We start from the raw sequence: 24,461 nt of genomic DNA on the forward strand, positions 1-24,461 counted from the left end.
GATTTTAGTTAGTGCACAACGTCCCGCACCGTCAACACTTTCGCAGTTATGGACGGCTGTAGAGGCAGCGTGGCTCAGTATTTCTGCAGGGCCTCCCAACGACTTAGTGAGACCATGCCACGTCAAGTTGCTGCACTGTGCATAGCAGAAGGTTGTCTGACACGACATTACGAAGCATCTGATGACTTTTTTCATCTCAGTGTATATCTGGTCACATACACGGAACAAAACCTACATTGTTCACATCAGATGGCAAACATGTCTTCTTGCGCTTAGGTTCGTTGATATCTGTGGCGACAGGAAGGAAGCGAAAGTAATGTAAATTTTCTACGTCGAGGAAACGGCAATACCCATACGATGGGTTAAACACTCGAAAAGACGAGAGTATTAAGCTTAAAACAGGGGCTATAGGACTATTGTGCTTTAACAGTGGACGCGTCCATTTGACATCTAAACCTCTGTTAATGTCCTCATTCGCTTCAGCTTGACAGTATCTTGTGTCTGGGATCGCTCTCGCTATTCTCATCTGAGAGAAACACACGCTGACACTAAAACAGGTATTCACAGCAATTATTTCTTCGTCTGCGAAAGTGCATGTCGCCCATTACGAATCTGAGTGAAAAATGCTCCTATTGTAGCGAAAAAAAGGCGAATACGTCCTGGATAGAGTTAGAGTTGTAAAAGAAGGGAACAACGTTTTTGACTTATGTAGCAGCTTCAAAGACATTTAAATCATAGCAACTGGACATTTTCATGGTTTTTTGCTTGTTATTATTAGTACTCATGTCTTGTAGTATAATGCATCATGTCAGGTACAGTAATACGATGCATGATGTCATGTCGTACATGATACATTACATCATTTCATTCAACATGGCATTCGTCATGTTGTGCAGTATCACGCAGCATGTTACTAAAGTTGAAGATGTATGCATTCCCACTCTGGGAGATTTCCTATTACTGATGCACCCTTACTCTCGGATTTATCCCACCCTCTAGAGTCACATAAATTTGTGTCTTCTAATTCTTACACACCCACAAAATACATATAATGGGGGGAAGCGTGTGGTCTAGAGAGCTCAATGTGCTGGAGAAGTTGAGTTAACTCGTAATAACCTCGAATATGTCAAGATGTTTTGATTTACATGTCTCTGAAGCTTCTAGGTAAGTCGAGAGGCTAATTTCCTTCTTTTATAGCCTTAACACTTCTCAGGACATAATCACTTTATTTGTGTTCCGATAGGAGCATTTCATATGCTGGTTCCCAATTTTTACTCTACCATAATTTTGACATAAGACCGCCATAGTTTGGGAATCATTGTAAACATTTATTGACATTATCGACAACTGATGCGCTATATGTTTTTTATTGTCTTTCGGCACATGGTGCTTACATCGTGGCCACGAATAAGGCTTTCACGAAACAACAGACCGAGCATTAATACCATCTATTTTTCTACAATTTGAGAAAATTAGGACCGATACGCTAGTCTGTAATCTAGAAGGAGCACACATAAACAAACTCATAAAAATCGTGTTTAGTTGCACGTAAAATCCGAATGAAACTAGACTTTTTAAAGCTAGTTTTCAATTATATCGTAAGAATGCATTTTTTATTTATTTGGTTCGAGTCAACACGTTTCCAAGCATTCGTTTAACGTAAGAACGAATTACACGGGCTACATTTAGTAAAACTTTAAACCATCGTCTCACGACAACGGATCAAGATTGTTGGATAAAAAAATTAATTTAGACTTTATCCACTAGTCTACGTTCGTCCAAATTTTGAACTCATTCGTGCAAGTGTAAAGTATACAAGCTACCAACTTTAGAAATCTCCCAGACAAACGTTAGACCATCGATTTCGATAACGAATAAAAATTATTGGACGAGCAAAAATTCAATTTGATTTTACTCACTTATCTCCCTTCGTGCAAAGCTTAAATCGATTCGTTTAAGTCTGAAGTATAGAAATGGAACTACCCAGAAAAATGTGCTTTTTGGACATGAAATCAAGACAAGGAAAGAGCTTTCCAAACGAAAATTCGCCATCAGTCTTGTTCCAGTGCGGTGGTAGTTACGGGAGACCGTTCTGGCACTTAAAATTGAAGCGGAGATCACTGTTTCTGCACATAAAATCCCAACGCTGCACATACAACTGGAAACACTAGCTTAGTATTAATTTCTCCCCATTTCAAATATTTTGCAAACGGTATCGATTCACACAATTTGCATGGGCGCAAGCTCCGGTTCATCGTTTAAACCTTGATTAATATGCAGTGACATTAGTACAGTAAGAGTAATGTTCTATTGGCTATACATATGGCCGCTGGTCTGCGATAAAGCAAAAACTATTCACACCATGCTCTTATCTCAAATAGGAACCGAGTAACATGACACCCTTCCCCTTCCCAAATCGCGTTTCCACGTACAGCTTTTTCAGACATATTTGCTGAGCAACTCGCGCTGTGGAGATTGATGTCCTGCGTCCTGGGGACTGAACCACTTTCAACCCCGCCTCTGCATCTGTGAAAGTCTTCTTGTCTCCAGTTTGACAACGTGTGTTCGAGTCGTCGATCCCTCCCACACATCTAACAACAGAACGACCGAACACAGTGTGTCAAGAAAGTTAACTCCTCTGAAATAGAGACCGCTGCTGTGTGGATGACGTCACATCTAGCAGTGGCCAATATAACACAATCTATAGATCGAGGGTCTATAGATCTTTTCTACTTCCGTTGTTTTTTCTCACGTATTCTCAAGAACTTTTTCGAATAGTGTTATTTGGTCTGTACATACTGCTGTTTTATTTTATTGTCAGTGCTCTTTTCTGTAATTTCGTTCGCAACCACCAAGTTGCCCGTTCCACTAATTTTATCATCTTGATTTGATTAGAAGTCCAATATTTATTCTATCAGCTGGTGGTAATTTCAGTAAATATCTTGTACACTAAGGGGAGGGCGCCAATTCCTGTCGTTTCTCTTTGTTTTCCCTGCCTCGTATCTTCTGCAGTAGAAAAATTGTATCGTACCCTCAGTTTTGCCATTAACCTTTAGAAATACCTTCACGAAATACTGCACTCGCCTAGGGAGTGCGCCACCATCTCGCGAACACGCTGGTCAATTGTGCCCCTCGCAACCGGTATAAATACCGCCGCACCTAGACCGCTCAGTCCGTACACCGCTGATATGCCCAAACTACCTCCCCCTGTGCCCTCTATCTATCTCCTTCAATATGCAGATGATACCGCCTTCCTTACCCACTATACTACCCTCCAATGGTCCCTGTGTTCCCTTGAAGTCCACCTAACCAGTTCACTTCTTAATGTAACCAGTGGCTCGTTAAGATAAACTCTTCCAAAGCTGAGGCAATCATCATAGGCCGCACCACCCCTTCCTTCAGGCTCCTTTATTTCTATCTTACCATCTATGACCATCTTACTCCTATCTTGAAATATATTGGCCCCACCCTTGACCGTCATCTCACCTCGACTCCCCATCCCCTTACCATCCAACACAAAACCCACTATAGATTCTGCCTCCTGAAACTCCTATGCATCTAGGCTTGGGGATTGCATTCTTCCATCATACACAACACCTATAAACCCTTGATCTGTGTTATACCGGTTTCGGCTGGACCTCCGCCCACCTAAATTCTATAAGTCCCTCCAGATCCTTGAAAGCCATTCGCTCTGCCTCGCTTTCTGTATTCGTCTTGTCCCCCACAATGGTCCTCTATGACCAACCCACCTTCCCACATCTCCTTACTTACCTTCAACACATTTGCATTGTCTATACCATCCCTCTCACCCTTTTGATGTCTCCTCTCCAACGCCCATGCATTGCCCCACCTATACCGTTATGTCCCTGCACCCAGCACCTCCACACCCTCCATGTCCTATTCCAAAGAAACTTTCACCATCTCCTGATCCCCGATGATGACCTTTGGCCCAACATCTATCCTTCTCTCCAAATCTGACCCCTGCCCTCCTCCATAGGGCTCCCTCTCCTTTCCTTCCCTTCAATGACCCCCCCCCCCCAATCCTTTTCTTGCTCCTTCCCCATCCTTTCCCTGTTTCTTCACTCCTTCCTGGATTGCTCTCTTTCCCACTCCACCTCTCTCCTTTCTGTTGGTTTGCTCCCAGATCTTATTCCTGTGCTGCTCCATCACAACTCGCTCTCCTCCAACACCCACCCCCTGACCACCCATCTCTTCTCCTTCCATCCAGTCTCCCCTCCGCCTCTTTGTAGGTCATTCCAGTTTTAACGTATGGAAGGATTTCGTGACATCCGTTTATGTTCTGCTCCAAGTACAATGTTTTTACATGTCTTTGTGCCATGTGAATATTAAAGCAGTGACCTACGTTTCTATTGTGACATAAGTGCCGTCAGTGTATTTTCAGCGTCTCTCTGCAGTGAGTTTCTTATTTATGCTCTCTGTGGTTCAACTTGTGACAATGTCTGCCATTTACATTCCCCTTGTTTTGTGTATTTCATTCATATATTATCCATTTGTTATTTTTAAAATCTCTTTGATTTACATTTTTATGACATCAATGTGCTGCAATTATAACAAAGTAAAAAAAAAAAAAATACCGGATTAGTTAGTCGTGTAATTCGTCTGATAACGATCGATACTATCTCCACCTTATTATTAACGATTCGTAGACGACTTCGCTTTGGTAATGGTTTCCCTCTTTGATCTCGATTTGGATTGTGGCTCGTACTTGACCTGTTGACAGGTTGCTACTGACTTGCTCTTGTCGTGTTCGGTCCACCATTCGGTCAGCCTTGGTGGTCGACACCGACGTGGGTTTGAGTCCCATCCGCAGGGGGTCTTCGCGCCTTGAATTGTCGCCGTTTCTCTGACATGAGCACCGGTATCCAGCCACTCGTGGACGTAGCACCTTTCCTTCCAAGCAATTCGGTTGCTGCGTTCGAATTGTAACCTCGTATTTTCCTCCGTATAATGCTGTCAAAAATGTTTTCCAAATTTGCATGTTTATTTAAATAACATTAAATTAATCCCTTCCCGTTTAAATATTCATTATCGTCAGACAAATGTTCGTTATTAATCGGTTACGTTTGTTTATTCAACATTAGTGGCGGTTCCAAAAAGGAATTCGACAACTGCAAATAGGACTCGCGCTCTGTGTGTGCAATACAAACTTAATTATGTTCACAGACAATTCACAAGTACTGGAACGAGAACCTCGACGATTTTTGCCTGTTATCGATATCCATACTAGCAAGTTATATGTCTCTGGTATTAGAGGACATTCGAGAGTACTTTTTATGTGTGATAGTTACACATTAAATTTTTTATTTCCTTTCTTATAGTACAAAACCTTGCTTCCTGACAAATTTCTTGATTCTATTTCAACGTAAAGTACCGTACAGGTTTTGATGTGTGAGTTTGCGAGTACCAAAATATGACATAAATGGCCGTATCATTTCACTGCACTGACTTCGAAGTGCAGATGTTACTCACCGCGAAGGAACAGTAAACGGTAGTGTGTAACACAAACTTCATCTCTCCCCGTTCCTGAGAAAAACTGGTCCGAACAATCGGACAGACAAACAAACGGACGACAAAGAGATTGTGTGAAAGTTCCGTTTATACCGATTAGAAACCTAAAAATTAAATCTAATGTGCCTTTGTAGTCAGTCAAATGTATTTCTTAGTAATAAATTATTTCTGAGATATGCATAGTCATATCGAGCAGTTACAGCTGAAGTCAATTAATCTTCGAAGTTTTACCTCTCTTCTTGATAGGGTACATGCTGTCAGGCTCCGCTGTCTTCATTTCCTACGGCATTACGAATATAAAATTTAATTCAAATCGTAATCAGTTATATTTCTATTTCACGAATATAAAACTGTTGTTCAATTATCTCGTTCTTTGAAAGGACGATAACGGATTTTTCTTAATATTAGCAAGTCTTATAGTGCTAGAAAATCAGGTGTGTATGCGCACTACAGCCATTTTAATACCGTAGTGCTCTATATCACTCCGCAAACATCGTCGTTTGCTTACAGAAAACAGAAACGAAATCGTAGCAAAAAGTATCTCAGCTGAAGGCTGCTCCAGTCATGCTTTTGTGTTATTAAATGGAAACAATTCGTCGCCTAGGGCCGTTATGCGGTTATGTGCTTCGGTATACAGTTTCTGTAACGTTTCTCCAGTCACCTCATCACTCTCTATTGCTTTACTAGTGGTCAGTTCATTCCCAGTTTTCACATAATCGTTCTAAGTTCCAGCTGATTATTTTAAATACCGCATTCATTTTCAAGATCGCTTTCATTTTTCTCCCACTTCTTTTCTTTCAAGTAGTGTAATATACATGTATTTGCAGCCACCATATTCGGCTACCCGAAGCTCTTCGTAGAACAGTTGAGAAAAGTACAGTGAGACGATGATGTAACGTGGTGTGATGTATCAATAACAGATGGTATTTTCGGCACGGGTATCGTGGGAAAGACCGCGTAAATTGCGGTTCTCCTCCGTGATTGGCTGCTGCTTTCACCAATTGCGCGCCAAAATTATAATCTTCTGTTACTAATATTAGAAAAACTAAACAGCATATTTATTTGCATTTCAAATTAAAGCATCTCTCAATATCGTGCTATCATTACATTATTTTACAAGTATTGATAACCAGAACAATAATAAAGAACGACTGAAAAAAAGGCAGACGAAGCACTTCGGTGTTCTTCGGATTGCGCTCAACTTGGATGGCGGGCGAAGTGGTTCCGCTGTAAGATTGTAGCTGGTTCACCAGTGTTCGAGGACAGACATGTTGTCTGCCGTGGTCAGGTAAGACTTAATTGGCAATGTCTAGTTTGCAAAGGTAAGAGCTGGTGGAAATCTCGGAGGACAGACTTGTTGTCTGTCGCAGTCAGCGTCAATACCTAATTAGCAATGTATGATAAAAACACGGGAGAACTGCCGGATGTCAGTAAGGTCCTGGAACGATATTTCGGCGCAGAGTCTTCTGGCCATGTTCAGGTGAGTATCACTATAGTAGTACTACAGTACTACTACTGTAGTTCTCACTTGAAGATGGCCAGAAGAAGAAGTACTACAGTACTACTACAGTAGTACTCACCTGAAGATGGCCAGAAGATGGTCTGCGCCGAAATATCGTTCCTGGACGTTACTGACATCCGGCAGTTCTCCCGTGTTTTCATGGAACAGTCAGTAGGCCGGGAAAGCTTTAAACATCACAGCAATGTATGGTTGAATGGACATTTAGTTGAGAACAATGTGATAGTAATTACGGAAAATACGCAATTCATTAATATGTTGAAGAATAGGAATTATTTGTGACTCTAAAGTGGAATGTAATGTGCAGTTTCTCGTGTTATGCCAATAAGAACCGAGTGACATCCCTAATAAAGAAACTGAATGGAAATTTAACAATTTCTAAGATAACAGTTCCTCTCTAAGAGTTTCTTACAGTCTCAAGGTAACGACTTCACGACCTAGGAGCTGTTTTCAGCGCGGGGGACAACAACTGTAGAAGACTGTAGGTTGGTGAACATTTATTAGAACTTATGTATTCCACTCATGGCGGTGGAAGCAAACAGGCATCTCGCACGCACTACAGTGTCAGTACAATGAAAATCAGTGATACTTCATATGTGGTAACATAGGGGAGGCATGAAGTTCCCAAGGCAAGAGTTTATAATAAGCACGAATATATCACCATCTCTCTCTCTCTCTCATCACTCTTCTTTTTCAACTTGCCGTAGTAGCACCTCCCTATTTATGTACAATGTGCTGTTATTACATTTATCTTCTTAATCAATTCGTAAGCTGGTCTATGTACTCTTCCTCCATCCTTCCCTCTGTATACTTGTACTGCCGTTTTATGTACTCTTTCCTAGTCTCCTATCCTTCTGTGTTCAATAGATTTTGGAGATATTTATGTTTAATTCTTCACTCTTTAAAGTCCTTAATTTCTTCCTCTCCTCCAGAAGTTTTAGCGCATGTTTTGTAATCCGTGATTCACGGACTTCTTTCGGAGTTTCTCATGTTTCTTGATCTGCGGATGCCAAGACAGAATTCTTAAGGCTCATTCACTTCTGATTCACTGTGATCGTAGATACTGCTTTAACCTGTTATATTAGTATCAGTTTTCCATTGCTTTGTTTTGTTCTAGATTTCAGAGCTGATATCTACACTACTTTTCGGAGTTGCCACCTTCTATCCCTCGGTACTAAGTTGTGCTCCGTCTCAATTTCACTCCATGCGTAACTCTTGCGTTGCTTCAGTTGGTTACACAATCTTCCAATTACTAGAATAAAATCTATTTTATAATGTTACTTAAAATCCGTCTTGATTGCAAATTTTTTTATTATTCATATGACCGGTTTCGGTTCATTCAGAACCATCTTCAGATCTGTAAAAATAATTATACTAATTTACTATTTCACGAAAGCAAATCTTTTTCATCCTATCTAATCAACATCAAATGTACCAGAACGTACCTGATATTTCAGTTACAGGAGCAATCCGTCCAAATCCAGCAACCTTCACATGCTACGTCACATAAAATTGGTTGGCAGAGTGCCCGTCATTTATATTAATTATAACACAATTACCATCAGGTGGCGTCTGGTACATTTGTTACATTCCATTTGCACATACTGTATTCCGTAGATCTTTTTTATATTAAAAATATTTAATTAAAATATGTAGATGTCAAAGCTTAGATCTGTACTTGTCAGGATTAAAAAACAGTAAAATTATCATTTTTATACGATCTAAAAGGCATAGGGCGATTTATATATCCATGGTGCTGGTGTGAACTTGTTTTCTTCTACGGTCTGCTTTCGTGGTTCCCGCCATTTTGGTGTTGTGCCGCGGTCTGCTCAGTCGTCTGCTGTCCATCGCCGCGGGCAAGAGGGCCGCACAGGAGGGCCCCGTCAACGACGCCAGGCGTTGCACGCGTCTTCCGGCTTCTCCACCGAGCACCATCTCTCATCCCTCGGCCTGGATCTCCATACGCAACAGTTGTCATCTTAGTAAGTCGTCATAAATGCTAAAATAAGCGTTATGATTGAATTCGCTTTGTTCGTTGAGGATTAAATCCGGATCTTTATTTTTGTGGGTGTATATTTCGATCTCTTCTAAAATGTTAAGAAACCGTCCCTTATGAGCTCAATGCAGGATGTCTAAGTTGTTTTCAATATTCGTGACTGAGTGCTTTGTCGTAGCCATATGCGCCCCAAAAGCTGTATTGTTTTGAGAGTAGGTGTGCTCCCTGAATCTGGTTTCAAAGTTCCTACCAGTCTGCCCTATATATTGTTTACAGCAGTCATTACATTTGATTTTATATACACCTGAATCCTGAAATTTATTCCTACTATTACATATTCTATGCCGGAGCTTCAATTTTAACGTGTTATTTGTTCGAAACCCTATTTTAACGTCGGATTTACGAAAGCATCTTTCAATTTTTTCTGCAATTCTTCCATTGTAAGTGAGAGCTACATATTTTTTCTTGTTGTTCCTCTTATCTGCTACTTGACTTCCTTCTGTTTGTTCCATTTGCCTCTTCTTTATCTTCCTATAAATATTCATCACCTGCTTGCACGTATATCCGTTCGCTACGGCCACTTGTCTTAAAATACTTAACTCCTTTTCTACTTCGTGTTGGCTTAGTGGCAATCTTAGTAGCCTGTATACCATCGAAGTAAAATATGCCCATTTGTATCGCGGTGGGGGACGGCATAGAATATGTAATAGTAGGAATAAATTTCAGGATTCAGGTGTATATAAAATCAAATGTAATTACTGCTGTAAACAATATATAGGGCAGACTGGTAGGAACTTTGAAACCAGATTCAGGGAGCACACCTACTCTCAAAACAATACAGCTTTTGGGGCGCATATGGCTGCGACAAAGCACTCAGTCACGAATATTGAAAACAACTTAGACATCCTGCATTGAGCTCATAAGGGACGGTTTCTTAACATCTTAGAAGAGATCGAAATATACACCCACAAAAATAAAGATCCGGATTTAATCCTCAACGAACAAAGCGAATTCAATCATAACGCCTATTTTAGCATTTATGACGACCTACTAAGATGACAACTGTTGCGTATGGAGATCCAGGCCGAGGGATGAGAGATGGTGCGCGGTGGAGAAGCCGGAAGACGCGTGCAACGCCTGGCGTCGTTGACGGGGCCCTCCTGTGCGGCCCTCTTGCCCGCGGCGATGGACAGCAGACGACTGAGCAGATCGCGGCACAACACCAAAATGGCGGGAACCACGGAAGCAGACAGTAGAAGAAAACAAGTTCACACCAGCACCATAGATATATAAATCGGCCTATGCCTTTTAGATCGTATAAAAATGATAATTTTACTGTTTTTTAATCCTGACAAGTACAGATTTTAGCTTTGACATCTACATGTTTTAATTAAATATTTTGAATATAAAAAAGATCTACTGAAATGTGCAAATGGAATGTAACAAGTGTACCAGACGCCACCTGTTGGTAATAGTGTTATAATTAATATAAATGACGGGCACTCTGCCAACCAATTTTATGTGACGTAGCATGTGAAAGTTGCTGGATTTGGACGGGTTGCTCCTGTAACTGAAATATCAGGTACGTTCTGGTACATTTGATGTTGATTAGATAGGATGAAAAAGATTTGCTTTCGTGAAATAGTAAATTAGTATAATTATTTTTACAGATCTGAAGATGGTTCTGAATGTACCGAAACCGGTCATATGAATAATAAATAAATTTGCAATCAAGACGGATTTTAAGTAACATTATAAAATCACTGATTGCTGTTATCCCATTAGACATTATGTCTGTTTTTGCAAAATCTATTTTGTACACAGGAAGTATGAATGATAATTTCTTCAGTCGGTAAAACATTCGAGTTTTTATTGAATCGCGCAATCCGTTTCGGATACCTAGGGTACAACATAAGTTGAAATTCGTGTAATACAGTATATGGTACTATTCTTCAGTGGGAAAATTAGATATTAAATTTCGAAATTCGTGAATCGAAAAAATGAAATTGAAATGAAGATCACTGAAAAATTTAGCAGCAGATCAACGAAGGGCATTTTAACGTTGTAATATCAGCAAATGACGATTTACGAGTATTTATTGAACATTTGCCTATTGCTCATGACGTCAATGAAGCCGTACACTCGCACATTTCAGATCTATATGACAGTACGAGGCGACCAGAGATGGGTTTCCTTGTGTAGATACCAGAGATACAAATTATATGTAAAATACTACAGAGGCACAGTCCGTGGCCCTTACAGTCGTTACGATTGTGCCGACCGGGATGCATTGATGTGGGCCTAACAGCTGATCGAAAGCGTTAAGAAAAAGTGACTGTCAAGTATATACAGGAAAACCTACAAAGCGGTTTACACCATTTAAATTTTAATAACTGGAACACAAACAGCAGAAACTACTAATTTTTAATTCATATAGATAGTCACTATAATACTAATGTTTTAGTGTTGAAGATTTTGAAAATGTCCTCGATCGAAAGCATATTTCGGAACAGATCGACACACATGTGTTTTGGTTTCCGGTGGAATGGACTGACAGGCAGTCACAGTGGTCTCTAGCATGTCATGCTGCATACGTGGCTTTGATGTGTAGATGGCATCCTTCAGAGTGCCTCATAAAAAGAAGTCTAGCGGCGTTAGGTAGGGAGATCTGGGTGAAAACTCAACACTTCCTTCTCGTCTATTCACCTCATCCAGGAACGTGACGATGGTAATGTGACGGTCCGCCTTGCGGTTGAAGGAAACAATCTTCATCTCGGTATAGCTGGTAGCTGGTACGAATCGTTCCTCAACCATGGCAAGGTGCTTTACTTCCTCGAAAAAAAAAAAAAAAGGAAAAGAAGTCCTACGGCAGAAATACCACACCACACTGTTAAACCAGGAAGATCAACACCTCTTTCTTACGTAACATGGGGATTATCTCTTACCCAGTACACACAGTTATGGCAATCGTTGGTTCCATTTAGATTTATCGTCGTCTCGTTACTCATACTGTTTACTATCGCAAATCTATTCACAATATCGGGGCGCCTATCCCGATAGTCCTTAATCATCGCCTGAAGCAAGCTGCGAGTGTGAGCTTTCCACTTCGGTTCTTGTAATATTTTTTGAACACTTGATCTGGTTACGTCTGATTCAAGCGTAGCTTCCCCTGTGGTCTTCTTTGTGCGCCTTCAGAAAGCTCGAACCACTGAATCCACCCCTCTTTTGTCCAGTATGGATTTCTTAATGTCACACCATATTTACTTCTGATGGCGCACACATTCTTCCCTTTCAGTTTTGTAGCGTAGTTCCATTATTATTGAAAGCGACAGTATCAAACTCAGCCCGCCGCCATGGCTGCACTTCTTTCATGTTTTCACATTTCCTATAGCACTTTATTATCCTGTTTCATGTTTTCACATTTCCTGTAGCACTTTAATATCCACTTCCTTTTCTCCAACGAGTAGTTTCCAACCATGTTGTTTATTTACGTGTAGTTACATACTCTCTTTCAAATTCTGAAGGTGGCAGGGCCAAAATACAAGGAGTTAAAGGCTATTTACAATTTATACAGAAACCAAATGGCAGTTATAAGAATCGAGGGGCATGAAAGGGAAGCATTGGTTGGGAAGGGAGTGAGACAGGCTTGTAGCCTCTCCCCGATTGCATTCAATCCGTATATTGAGCTAGCAGTAAAGGAAACAAAAGAAAAATTTGGGGTAGGTATTAAAATCCATGGAGAAGAAATAAAATCGTTGAGGTTCGCCGATGACATTGTAATTCTGTCAGAGACAGCAAAGGACTTGGAAGAGCAGTTGAACGGAATGGACAGTGTCTTGAAAGGAGGGTATAAGATGAACATCAACAAAAGCAAAACGAAGATAATGGAAAGTAGTCGAATTAAGTCGGGTGATGCTGAGGGAATTAGATTAGGAAATGAGACACTTAAAGTAGTAAAGGAGTTTTGCTATTTGGGGAGCAAAATAAATGATGGTGGTCGAGTAGAGAGGATATAAAATGTAGACTGGCAATGGCAGGGAAAGTGTTTCTGAAGAAGAGAAATTTGTTAACATCGAGTGTAGATATAAGTGTCAGGAAGTCGTTTCTGAAAGTATTTGTATGGAGTATAGCCATGTATGGAAGTAAAACATGGACAATAAATAGTTGGGACAAGAAAAGAATAGAAGCTTTCGAAATGTGGTGCTACAGAATAATGTTGAAGATTAGGTGGGTAGATTACGTAACTAATGAGGAGGTATTGGATAGGATTGGGGAGAAGAGAAGTTTGTGGGACAACTTGACTAGAAGAAGGGATCGGTTGGTAGGACATGTCCTGAGGCATCAAGGGAGGGCATGGAGGGCAGCGTGGAGGGTAAAAATCGTAGAGGGAGACCAAGAGATGAATAAGCAGATTCAGAAGGATGTAGGTTACAACAGGTACTGGGAGATGAAGGAGATTGCACATTATAGATTAGCATGGAAAGCTGCATCAAACCAGTCTCAGGACTGAAGACCACAACAACAACAACAACAACTGGCAACCGGTTACAAGCAAAGTAAAAAATGAATGGCTACACACTAGTCATGAGAACACTATATAATGCCAATTGGATCACCTGATCATGAACACCTCCTGAGTCATTAAATTTCAAACAGTGAAATGAAGTGATGTTTTCATGTGGTACTGGTGGCTGGGAGTCCCCTCCTGGTAAGTTCGACTGCTGAGTTGCAAGTCTCATTAGTTGCCGCCACCCTGGTCAACTTGCGTATCGATGATGATGATGATGATGATGATGATGGCAACACAACAACCAGTCCTCGAGCAGAGTATATCTCTGACCCATCCGGGAATCAAAACTGGGCTCGCTGCATGGCAGTCAGACGCGCCGGCCACTGAGCTAAGGGAGCTGACATTCATAGAGTGTGAGCCCGTTTGTGAGACATCCTGTAGCGATTAATCACAAGGACACAGTAGTCTTCCCCAGGAACCCTGCAGCTTAGACGCACACCCGGCCAGCGGGTGCTGACGCTGCCACGTGCTTGCCTCTTGCAGCCTCGGGGTTGCAGCAATGGCTCATACAGCCAGCTGCTATATATCATGGGCGGATGACGAACCCATGAGCGCCATCAAACCAGACGGTATGGAACGGTGGTCTGCAGCTATGATAATGGATCTCCAGAGCAATCTCGTTGGTGTTAGAGGTTAACACGCAGGACAGACACCCTCCATCCCTGCTTGCTGTGGACACGGCCATGCAGAGGAAGGCTGTGGCACGTGTCTTGGGAGAGGCTGGTAGCGTGGTGTCTGCTACAGGAACCATGTAGAGCGGCAGTAGTGGCTCACCCCTAAGATGATTAGCCCCTGATAATCAGGCCCCCACAAAGCCAGCTGAATGCTGATAGTTCCAACACCCCTTCAGTCTCAGGACTGCATCTCACTTGCTGGAGCGTGCAATAGACCAGCATGTGCTGATGCATGCTCGCCGCCTGCAGTTTCAGAGCTGCAGCGGCTCACACAGCTGGCTGCTATATCATGGGCGGATGTCGATCTCAGGAACTCTGTCAATACAGGACCACGGGACGTGGTCCGCAGCTCTGATTATGGATCGCTAGAGAGTTCTTGTGGACGTCAGACATAAGCACCTAATATAGGCGGTCTCCAACCCTCCACGTAGAGAAAGGCTGTGGCAATCCGACTGGAGAGAGGCTGACAGCTTTGGAGTCTGCTGCAGGAACCATAGCAAGCGGCAGCAGTGAATCACCCTTCAGATGATGGATGACAACGATCTGTTCCGAGGAGTGCTGGTCAGACCACGACAAGGCCAACTGCATGTAGACAGTCATAACACCACATCATCTCAGTTCAGTAGTAGGTGCAACACTTCACAATGGATAAGTTACTCCCGCTATACTTGACGCTACACGGAAATTCCACGTCGGCGAGTTGAGAGCTGACCACGTCTCCTCACTCAACAGGACTGCAGTAACTTAATAAATATCCGTAAGTAGAGTATTAACGAAGCTGGCAATGCTAATGTGGTACGGTGAAGCAGAAATGGCATCGTGCGTCGAGGTTTTCCCGTTCGGTGAGATTCTTGGTCACTTCAAGGCTTTTTCGAATTCATCTTCCAGACACTCCCTTCTGCTGCGTTGGTAACTAAGTAGTTGCTCTTATGAAAAATGTAGCCTTTTTTTGCGACACAGCACAGTCAACATCATCCCAGTATCCTTCTCTTCCAACGACGTCACTCTGATATGTTTGTTTACTTCAGCACTCAGACTGTTTAAAAGACCGTGTTACTTGTTACGTCCACTGCTACTCGATCAACACTACTCTCTTGAGACATTTCGCTTCTGATTGACTCCTTCTACGCTGCTTCGTTCTCTGCAGTGAAGAACTTTGACGGTTTTCACAGTTCCATGCCTCAGTAATTGTAATCCTTATAGAATCGCCTTGTTGTATATCTGTCTGTCTGTCCAAATGTCCCTTTTTCTCAGGAACGGGTAGCCGTATTACATGTCACGTACTGAGGCCTATGGGCCACTTTTGGTATTAAGACTTGGAGCTTGTAGGTCAATGCAATCAACAGATTCGCTCTTTTATGTCACATACTAAGATAATAACTCACTCTTCAAAAACTATCGGATATTTCTCATTGACCTAAGACTATGACATTTTCCAAGAAGCAGGGTTTCACAGTATAAGTAAAGGAAAAAATCAGAGGATTGTCGATTTGTAGGTATACCACACGAAGAAAAATTAGACTTCTGTTATCTGAATGTCCTTCTGTTCGAACTTCCGTTAAGATCATTTTTTTCTCGTGAGCGGATTGATGCATCAAGTTGAAATTTATGTCACATATTATGATATATGGGCTCTTTTCATTGTAATAAATGTAACCTTTTAAGTCAGGACAGTTAAAAGTCACGGCCATTTATGTCACACATTATGATACTCGTAAACACACTCACGAAAAGTTACGGGTTACTTCCCATTGGCCCAGAATCATGACATTTGGCAAGAAGAATGCCTTCATAATGTAAATAAAAGGAAAAAATCGAAATTGTTAATTTATACTTAAATCACAAGAATTAGTTTTTTTTTTCATTTGTTATCCGACTGCCTCTGTCCCTCCATCTGTTACCACCCATCTCTCTCAGGAAGGCACAACTGTAATGAGTTCAAATTTATTTCACATTATGAACTACAATTCCTTGATGGTTTAAAAATTTTAAGCTTCTAAGTCAATGCAGTCAAAAGGCACCGCCATTTGTGTCACAAATTTTGATATTAGCTGATTCTTCTTTTTCCCGTTAAATCACGAATGTTGGTAAGAAACAAAGTTTCACAATGCAAGTAAAGAAAAAAATCCGAAGATTATAAATTTTTTATTCTACGATACGGAAAAAGTTTTCTCTTGTCATTTGTTATTCGACGCCGCGCGGGATTAGCCGAGCGGTCTTGGGCGCTGCAGTCCCGCATTGGGCGGCTGCTCCCGCCGGGGGTTTGAGTCATCCCTCGGGCAAGGATGTGTGTGTTTGTCCTTAGGATAATTTATGTTAAGTAGTGTGTAAGCTTAGGGACTGATCACCTTAGCAATTAAGTCCCATAAGATTTCACACACATTTGAAAATTTTTTTGTTATTCGACTTCAAACTTCAAATAAAAACCTTCCCAGGAGCGACTTCTTGCCAGTATCAACCTTGATAGCAGTCCAAACTCACTGAAATTCTCAACTTTCTAGATCGATGAACCATCTGTATACAAAATTATGCTTGAGCGAAACCCTGAGAGCGTGAGTCCTACTCGCTTATGACCAGTCAATAACTGCTGTCTGCCTCAGCGGGACATTACACGCAATCAGCGGCGACCAGTGAAAATGTGTACCACACCAGGATTCGAACCGGGTATCTCCTGCTTAGAAATCTGGTGCATTAACTACTGTACGGTCTGTCTCAGCACGCCTCACGTCCGAGTCACACTCGCACCGAGCGGCACCTGCCCGCAGCCTCTGTCCATTTTGACTCCCGTTCGCTGCTCCGCGATTTCCATAGCAGGTCGGACGTACTTGTACATCCGCAGTGAAGAAGGTAAATCCATATCCGAAAGAACAGACACCACACATTCATACAACTTTTCAATTTAAGGGTAGTGTGCTGTTCTGGGCCGCAACAGTACTATACCTGAAATAACTCTTTAAAATTAATAAAAAAAACTGTGGGTCTTGAAGTTCGCCAGCTCATGTCACATAGAATCCAGGTGTAACGATTTTACTGACGTATATAGCCATTTACCCTAAGGGAATGGTTTAGTTGGCTAACACTACAAAACTGTTCTCTTTTTTGCTGATCATATGCTTAGTTACCGGAGTATGTAGAACAACAGCTGAATTTTCTATCTGGTTGCGTTTTTGTATCGGAACTGGTAGTGTGTATTGGGAACGAGGTACGAATCTTCTACATCTCTTTCCGTCGTGAAAGAACAACTGAGGTATGACATTTTATGCATCCCAGTGTTCTTGATTTTTGGGAATCTCATTTTTCTTGTGGACTGATAAATATCCTAATTTATTCTTAGTGGAGAATGTAAATATATTTGGTTTTTAATTGGTTAGCACATTTTTTGAAAAAAAAAAAAAGGACCAAGGTATGGTTTGCTAGCAAGTACTCTATCTTCTTCATTAGTACAGAAATTTGTTGCGTTATTTTTGTATATGTGTGTGTATAAATTATTTGTTGTTTTGTCTGTGTAGCCATTTTTTGTGACAAAATTTGTATTGTGTCTAATTCTTCTTACGGCTTTTACTTTCTACACAGAACGGCAAATAGAAGAGAGTTACAGGGTACAAAGAAGCACAGCAAACAAAATGAAATCCAGTACTAACATGACTATAATATACACTCCTGGAAATGGAAAAAAGAACACATTGACACCGGTGTGTCAGACCCACCATACTTGCTCCGGACACTGCGAGAGGGCTGTACAAGCAATGATCACACGCACGGCACAGCGGACACACCAGGAACCGCGGTGTTGGCCGTCGAATGGCGCTAGCTGCGCAGCATTTGTGCACCGCCGCCGTCAGTGTCAGCCAGTTTGCCGTGGCATACGGAGCTTCATCGCAGTCTTTAACACTGGTAGCATGCCGCGACAGCATGGACGTGAACCGTATGTGCAGTTGACGGACTTTGAGCGAGGGCGTATAGTGGGCATGCGGGAGGCCGGGTGGACGTACCGCCGAATTGCTCAACACGTGGGGCGTGAGGTCTCCACAGTACATCGATGTTGTCGCCAGTGGTCGGCGGAAGGTGCACGTGCCCGTCGACCTGGGACCGGACCGCAGCGACGCACGGATGCACGCCAAGACCGTAGGATCCTACGCAGTGCCGTAAGGGACCGCACCGCCACTTCCCAGCAAATTAGGGACACTGTTGCTCCTGGGGTATCGGCGAGGACCATTCGCAACCGTCTCCATGAAGCTGGGCTACGGTCCCGCACACCGTTAGGCCGTCTTCCGCTCACGCCCCAACATCGTGCAGCCCGCCTCCAGTGGTATCGCGACAGGCGTGAATGGAGGGACGAATGGAGACGTGTCGTCTTCAGCGATGAGAGTCGCTTCTGCCTTGGTGCCAATGATGGTCGTATGCGTGTTTGGCGCCGTGCAGGTGAGCGCCACAATCAGGACTGCATACGACCGAGGCACACAGGGCCAACACCCGGCATCATGGTGTGGGGAGCGATCTCCTACACTGGCCGTACACCACTGGTGATCGTCGAGGGGACACTGAATAGTGCACGGTACATCCAAACCGTCATCGAACCCATCGTTCTACCATTCCCAGACCGGCAAGGGAACTTGCTGTTCCAACAGGACAATGCACGTCCGCATGTATCCCGTGCCACCCAACGTGCTCTAGAAGGTGTAAGTCAACTACCCTGGCCAGCAAGATCTCCGGATCTGTCCCCCATTGAGCATGTTTGGGACTGGATGAAGCGTCGTCTCACGCGGTCTGCACGTCCAGCACGAACGCTGGTCCAACTGAGGCGCCAGGTGGAAATGGCATGGCAAGCCGTTCCACAGTACTACATCCAGCATCTCTACGATCGTCTCCATGGGAGAATAGCAGCCTGCATTGCTGCGAAAGGTGGATATACACTGTACTAGTGCCGACATTGTGCATGCTCTGTTGCCTGTGTCTATGTGCCTGTGGTTCTGTCAGTGTGATCATGTGATGTATCTGACCCCAGGAATGTGTGAATGAAGTTTCCCCTTCCTGGGACAATGAATTCACGGTGTTCTTATTTCAATTTCCAGGAGTGTATGTTGAAGGTGACCACCATTCATCTCTTGACACTTCTGGCCCCAACGAGTAACTGAAGGCGGATCGAAGCTGGATTGCTGTAATTACTTCAGTCTCATCCGAAATGTTCTACTGTACTCCCCGAAGACTATGAGGAATGTTGCGATACATCTTAAGCTCGAGGGCTCCCCACACGAAGTAGTCGCACACTAAGAGACCAGGTGACCTGAGAGCTCAGCTGAAGACACGACCAGACTGACAGACCGCAGGTCCTGATGGAGTGTTCGTCCGCATTATCGACGTTATACGTCGAACTCTTGCGGCCGCCATCGGGCTTGTTTGGTAGGACTGTTATAACGTTATTTTTTTATGATTAATTTAAATTCTTATAATTTGTTTTGATTCAGAAATTTCGCATATCGATTCTATATTTTCTGTAGATGTAAAATAAAGTGTACTGTACTGGAGTTCAAAGTTCTTTGCATTATGAGTAATGTATGTAAAATACTTTGTAAATTGCTTATTATGTTAAATAATTTTCTGATGACATTTTGTATTTAAAAATATTTCTGTGTGTAAAGATTTCTTGATGATGTAAATTTGGCACTTTCAGAAATTGTCACGCTTGGGAACAATGCAAGAAAAAGGTTTTATGTAAAAGCCAATGTGCTTTTGTTTGGAACGGAAGTGGCTCTGGGGAGTGCAAAAGCTGGCAAGATCGAATTGGCGTGCTGCCGAGAGCAAGCGCGGGAAGTAAGATACACAGTCTGTAGGCAGCAGTGGCTGAGGCAACACCCTTGTGGAGCAGGAGAAACACTGCCTGCAAATTTGCACAAAAATTGAATCGGATGAAGACTGCAAACGGCTTACGGTATACCTGCGAGTTATTAGGCTATTGCATGTAAAATTCAAAGCAGCTAAGAAGAGAAATTGAGCCCAACAAGATACTTGCAGGCCGTACTGTGGGTAGTGGTAGCTCGCCACACCCAATCCTACAGCCTCCGGATAAGATATTTTTGTATTATTACTTTCGTGCAGGGTGAACCATTAATTTAAAATATGTTTTAGTAACCCATCTGGAACTTTAAAGAGATTGGATCACTCAGTTATATGATCCTTATCATACTCCTATATAGGGTTCCCTCCTGGTTTTTGATTAATCCGAGTATCCTGGTTAACTGACCTATGAAGTACCATGTTAATATAAACAGGCACCATTTAATTTTTTTTTCTGTAAATGATGAAAAAATTTTCTTAACCATTGAAAAGTGTAATAGTAAAAGTGCGCTTAAGTGAAATTCAATCAGAGTGAAGCCTAGCTACTAGAATCTGTTAAATAACTATACAGAGTTAGTGCAAGGAGTAATAGCTTTTGAAAAGTAAATTCCAGGAAGAAAGAAATTTTCTTGAAGTGAAATGGTCAGTATAAAATGCATATGCTTTAGTATAAGTATTTTAGTATTGATGTTTGTTTATTATGGAAAGTGCTTTTCTAAGGGCAGTACCTGGCCAAAATTTCTTTAGCTCCCTTTATCTCAGGCTCGTCCAAACCGTGCCCCTGGGGCGCTAGCGCCCGCGATCGCCCGCGCCCAGCGCCCCGGGCGGATTCTTGTGTTGTCGCAGTGGCCGAGCCGCGTCGCTTAGCTGGCCGTGCAGACCCACCGCCGAGCCTCGCCATGCCGCTGTACGCAGATATTTCAATAGATAAAAATTTATTTTGTGACCACACATCGCTATCCTTTTCAGTGGTACTGGAGGAAAACACATCTGAAACCTATCTTTTCTGTTAGTTTTTTATTTGAGTTTCAGTGAATGAAACAATTAATTGTTAAAGTGATAAAAGTGTTTTAAAAACAGGATTGTACAAAATTAATTGTATGTTCTTTTTTGGCGGGGTACGAGCATGAAACAGGTGCGCAAAGTTTGTGCGCAGGTTACAAACGGTCGCTGAGATTTGGGAAAGCAAGGAAACCCTTTGCTGCTGGTCGACTCGGCAGCTTGTATTTGTCCACCAGACCTCACGGAAAAATTTGAAAAAATAGCTCTTTCGCCTCAAACTGTTGCTCACGGAGTCGAAGATATGGTCTCAGATATGGAGCAGCAGTTAATGGAGAGAGCGACAAACTTCATTTCACTCTCTACCGCTCTTCAAGAGTCCGCGGACTTTGTGGACAAATCTCAGCACGTCATATTCATTCTAGGTGTCGACGACAATCTGCGTGTCACCGAAGAATTTCTCGATCTTATACCATCAAAAGACACAACCACGGGTTTGGATATTTATCTAGCCGTGGAAAACGTGCTTGAGTCAATGGGTTTAAAATGCGAACACCTGACCAGTGTAACAAGGGATGGAGCCCCTGCGCTACCAGGAATACGCACCGGATTTCTCAGTTATGTGAGGTCAAAATTGGCTGAAGTTGGCTGTTCCTTGCTTGCGACAGTCCATTGTCTGATACACCAGGAGGAACTTTGCTCAACCTAAAAAATGTCATGTACACAGTTCTCCGAACGGTTAATTATCTTCGCTCGCATGGACTCACACATCGCCAATTTAATGAATTTCAGGCTGATATCGAAGCGGAATACCCAGACATCCCCTACCACACCGAAGTAAGGTGGCTGAGCAGAGGAAAGGTGCTTCATCGATTTTTCTCCTTGAGGAGCGAAATTAATACCTTTTTGGAAATGAATGGACGTCCAGAAGAATTACTTTGTTATCCTAAGTGTGTGGCGAATTTAGCTTTTTTCAGTGACCTTGCTGGTCATTTAAATTCTTTGAACATTTCACTCCAACGAGAAAATCACTATGTCGTTGATTTAGTGCAGACGATTCAAGCATTTCAAAAAAAAACTTATTTTGTGGGAAAAGCAATTGCGCGAGAAGAATTGTGGACACATTCCTGCACTACACAGCGTTAAAGAAGATGTGGATTTTTCAGATTATGTTCCAATCATTTGCGAATTACAAGAACGGTTTGAAAACAGATTTTCGGAGATATGTGAGCTTCAATCGGCATTAAATATATTTGTTCGCCCGTTTTCCCTTCGGCATAGGACGCCTCACAAGTGCTTCAACTAGAGCTGATTGACCTGCAGTGCGATATGCGCCTGAAGGACCGCTTTCTCATGTGTAAAACATTGGAAGACTTTTACAGCTGTCTTCCACAAGAGAAATATCCTCTTCTGCACAAGCAAGCAACCTAAGTTCTCTCAATCTTTGGTTCCATGTGCATCTGTGAGCGCTTTTTCTTTCTTTTAAAGCTTGCTAACTGAGAACCGTTCATTACGTGACAATAAAAATTTGACTAATTCTTTGAGATTATCAGTCTCAGGGAATATTGAACCAAACATTGCCAAAACCGTTTCCTCGAAAAAGAAAAGAAGTGTAAAATGTTAATTCTCTTCTGTTATGTCCTAGCCAGTAATGCCAACCGAGCCCGCTGCCAAAAGGTTGGCAGCATCAAAGTCCGGACGCCGTCCGTATAAGCAGCGCCAGCGATACAGGAAATCGCCGCAAGTCTGCGCGCGCCACCGCTGGCTTCTGGCTTCTTAAGCGCTGGAGTCGCGAGCGCTAGGACAGTTCTGTATTCGCCGCTCAGTTGTATACTCGCCACCGATTTGTGTACTTGCTAGTCAGTTGTGTGTTCATCGCAGCAGAGTTGTTGTTTGTCGTCAGCCGACGCTGACCTAGCCGCTCCGACTCGAACTAGACAGATTTTTGTAGACACCGAGTTCACTACTGTGTTTCTGTATCTTCATGAATAAAGATAAGTACCGATTTATTTAATCCGAGTGTTTGGGGTTTCATCTTTCTGTTTACTGTTCCAGCGGACCGGTCGGCCCGCTATTAAAAGTGTGGTGGTGACTTCGTAAGCCATTTCTACAGCCAAGTGTTTGTCGCTACGAACACCACCACAAAATCTTCTTTAACAATGCTGACTGTAAGAATTAAAGTGTTTTATAACCTTATTCAACTTTTTAATAAGTTTTCAAACTTGGTCGGTTAAAATTATTACGTGCGAAACAGCAAACTAAGGATCCGATTTCTAAACTCCGAAAAGGGATACAAAGAGATGTAGACCGAAGTATAACAAAAAATGCTTACTTGTAACTACTAACAGTAAGAATGAGACTCTATATCCCTTACACAAAGTTATTTCTAAAATAGAATTTTATGACTCTAGTCCATATGAGTAACTGATATATTTTTCAGAAGACACCTGTTGTACATATGACAAGTGTGCATGTGCAGTACTAATAGAATGAACCTGTGGGTCAGAAAACTACTAAGATGTTCTTCGATTCTTGTTTTGGATATTGTTGTCTAAAGCTTTGCATAGTAATTCTGGCACAAGAACACTAGTTGTTACCTAAACGGTAAGTGGTTTGCTTGTTTTACCGCACATCGGCCTCTTTTACAGAGGTGCGCTTCCTCTGTTACTTTGTTTGCGTTGGATCTGACCGCGGGACAGCCCAGCGCAGAGCAGTGCTGTGCGGCCTCAATCGCTCCGCAGCTCTCTCTCTCTCTCTCTCTCTCTCTCTCTCTCTCTCTCGCTCCTACGCCGACACCAGCGACACACGGTCGCGGACGGGGGGCTGAACTATACTGCCTGGAGCCCGCGGGGCGCGGGCGCGCCCGCCGGGCCCAATTCTTGGGTGGGCCTGCTTTATCTAATGGGCGTTTTCTCTTTTAGAAAGTTATGTATAAAGGAGTAGTCCAACACTTTTTTAAGTGTAGTAATATTTATTTGAAGAAGCAACTTAAACACTAGCAAAACACTGGCAAAATTCATACTTCTGCTTCTCCAATACTTCACTGTTTCATTGCCTGGATAGGCTGACGACCGTTAGTACATATTTTAAGCCACTAAATGAACTTGGAACTGAGCTGTCCTTGCTTTAGTATAATCGTACCGCATTTTTATATTTAACCGCTGGGTAAGATCTTTGGAAAAGAAGTGAACAGTCTGATTTATTGATCCATTAGACACAACACACTGTCAAATCCTGTGAAAAGGGTAACTCAATTGATTAGCTTTTCCTATCAACAGGACTATCCCCCCCCCCCCATAGTGTACTTTATTTGGAAACTAAGCTAAATTTTAGTTAGAG

The sequence above is a fragment of the Schistocerca piceifrons genome, chromosome 1 (genome assembly GCF_021461385.2).
Source record: "Schistocerca piceifrons isolate TAMUIC-IGC-003096 chromosome 1, iqSchPice1.1, whole genome shotgun sequence".
Lineage (NCBI taxonomy): Eukaryota > Metazoa > Arthropoda > Insecta > Orthoptera > Acrididae > Schistocerca > Schistocerca piceifrons.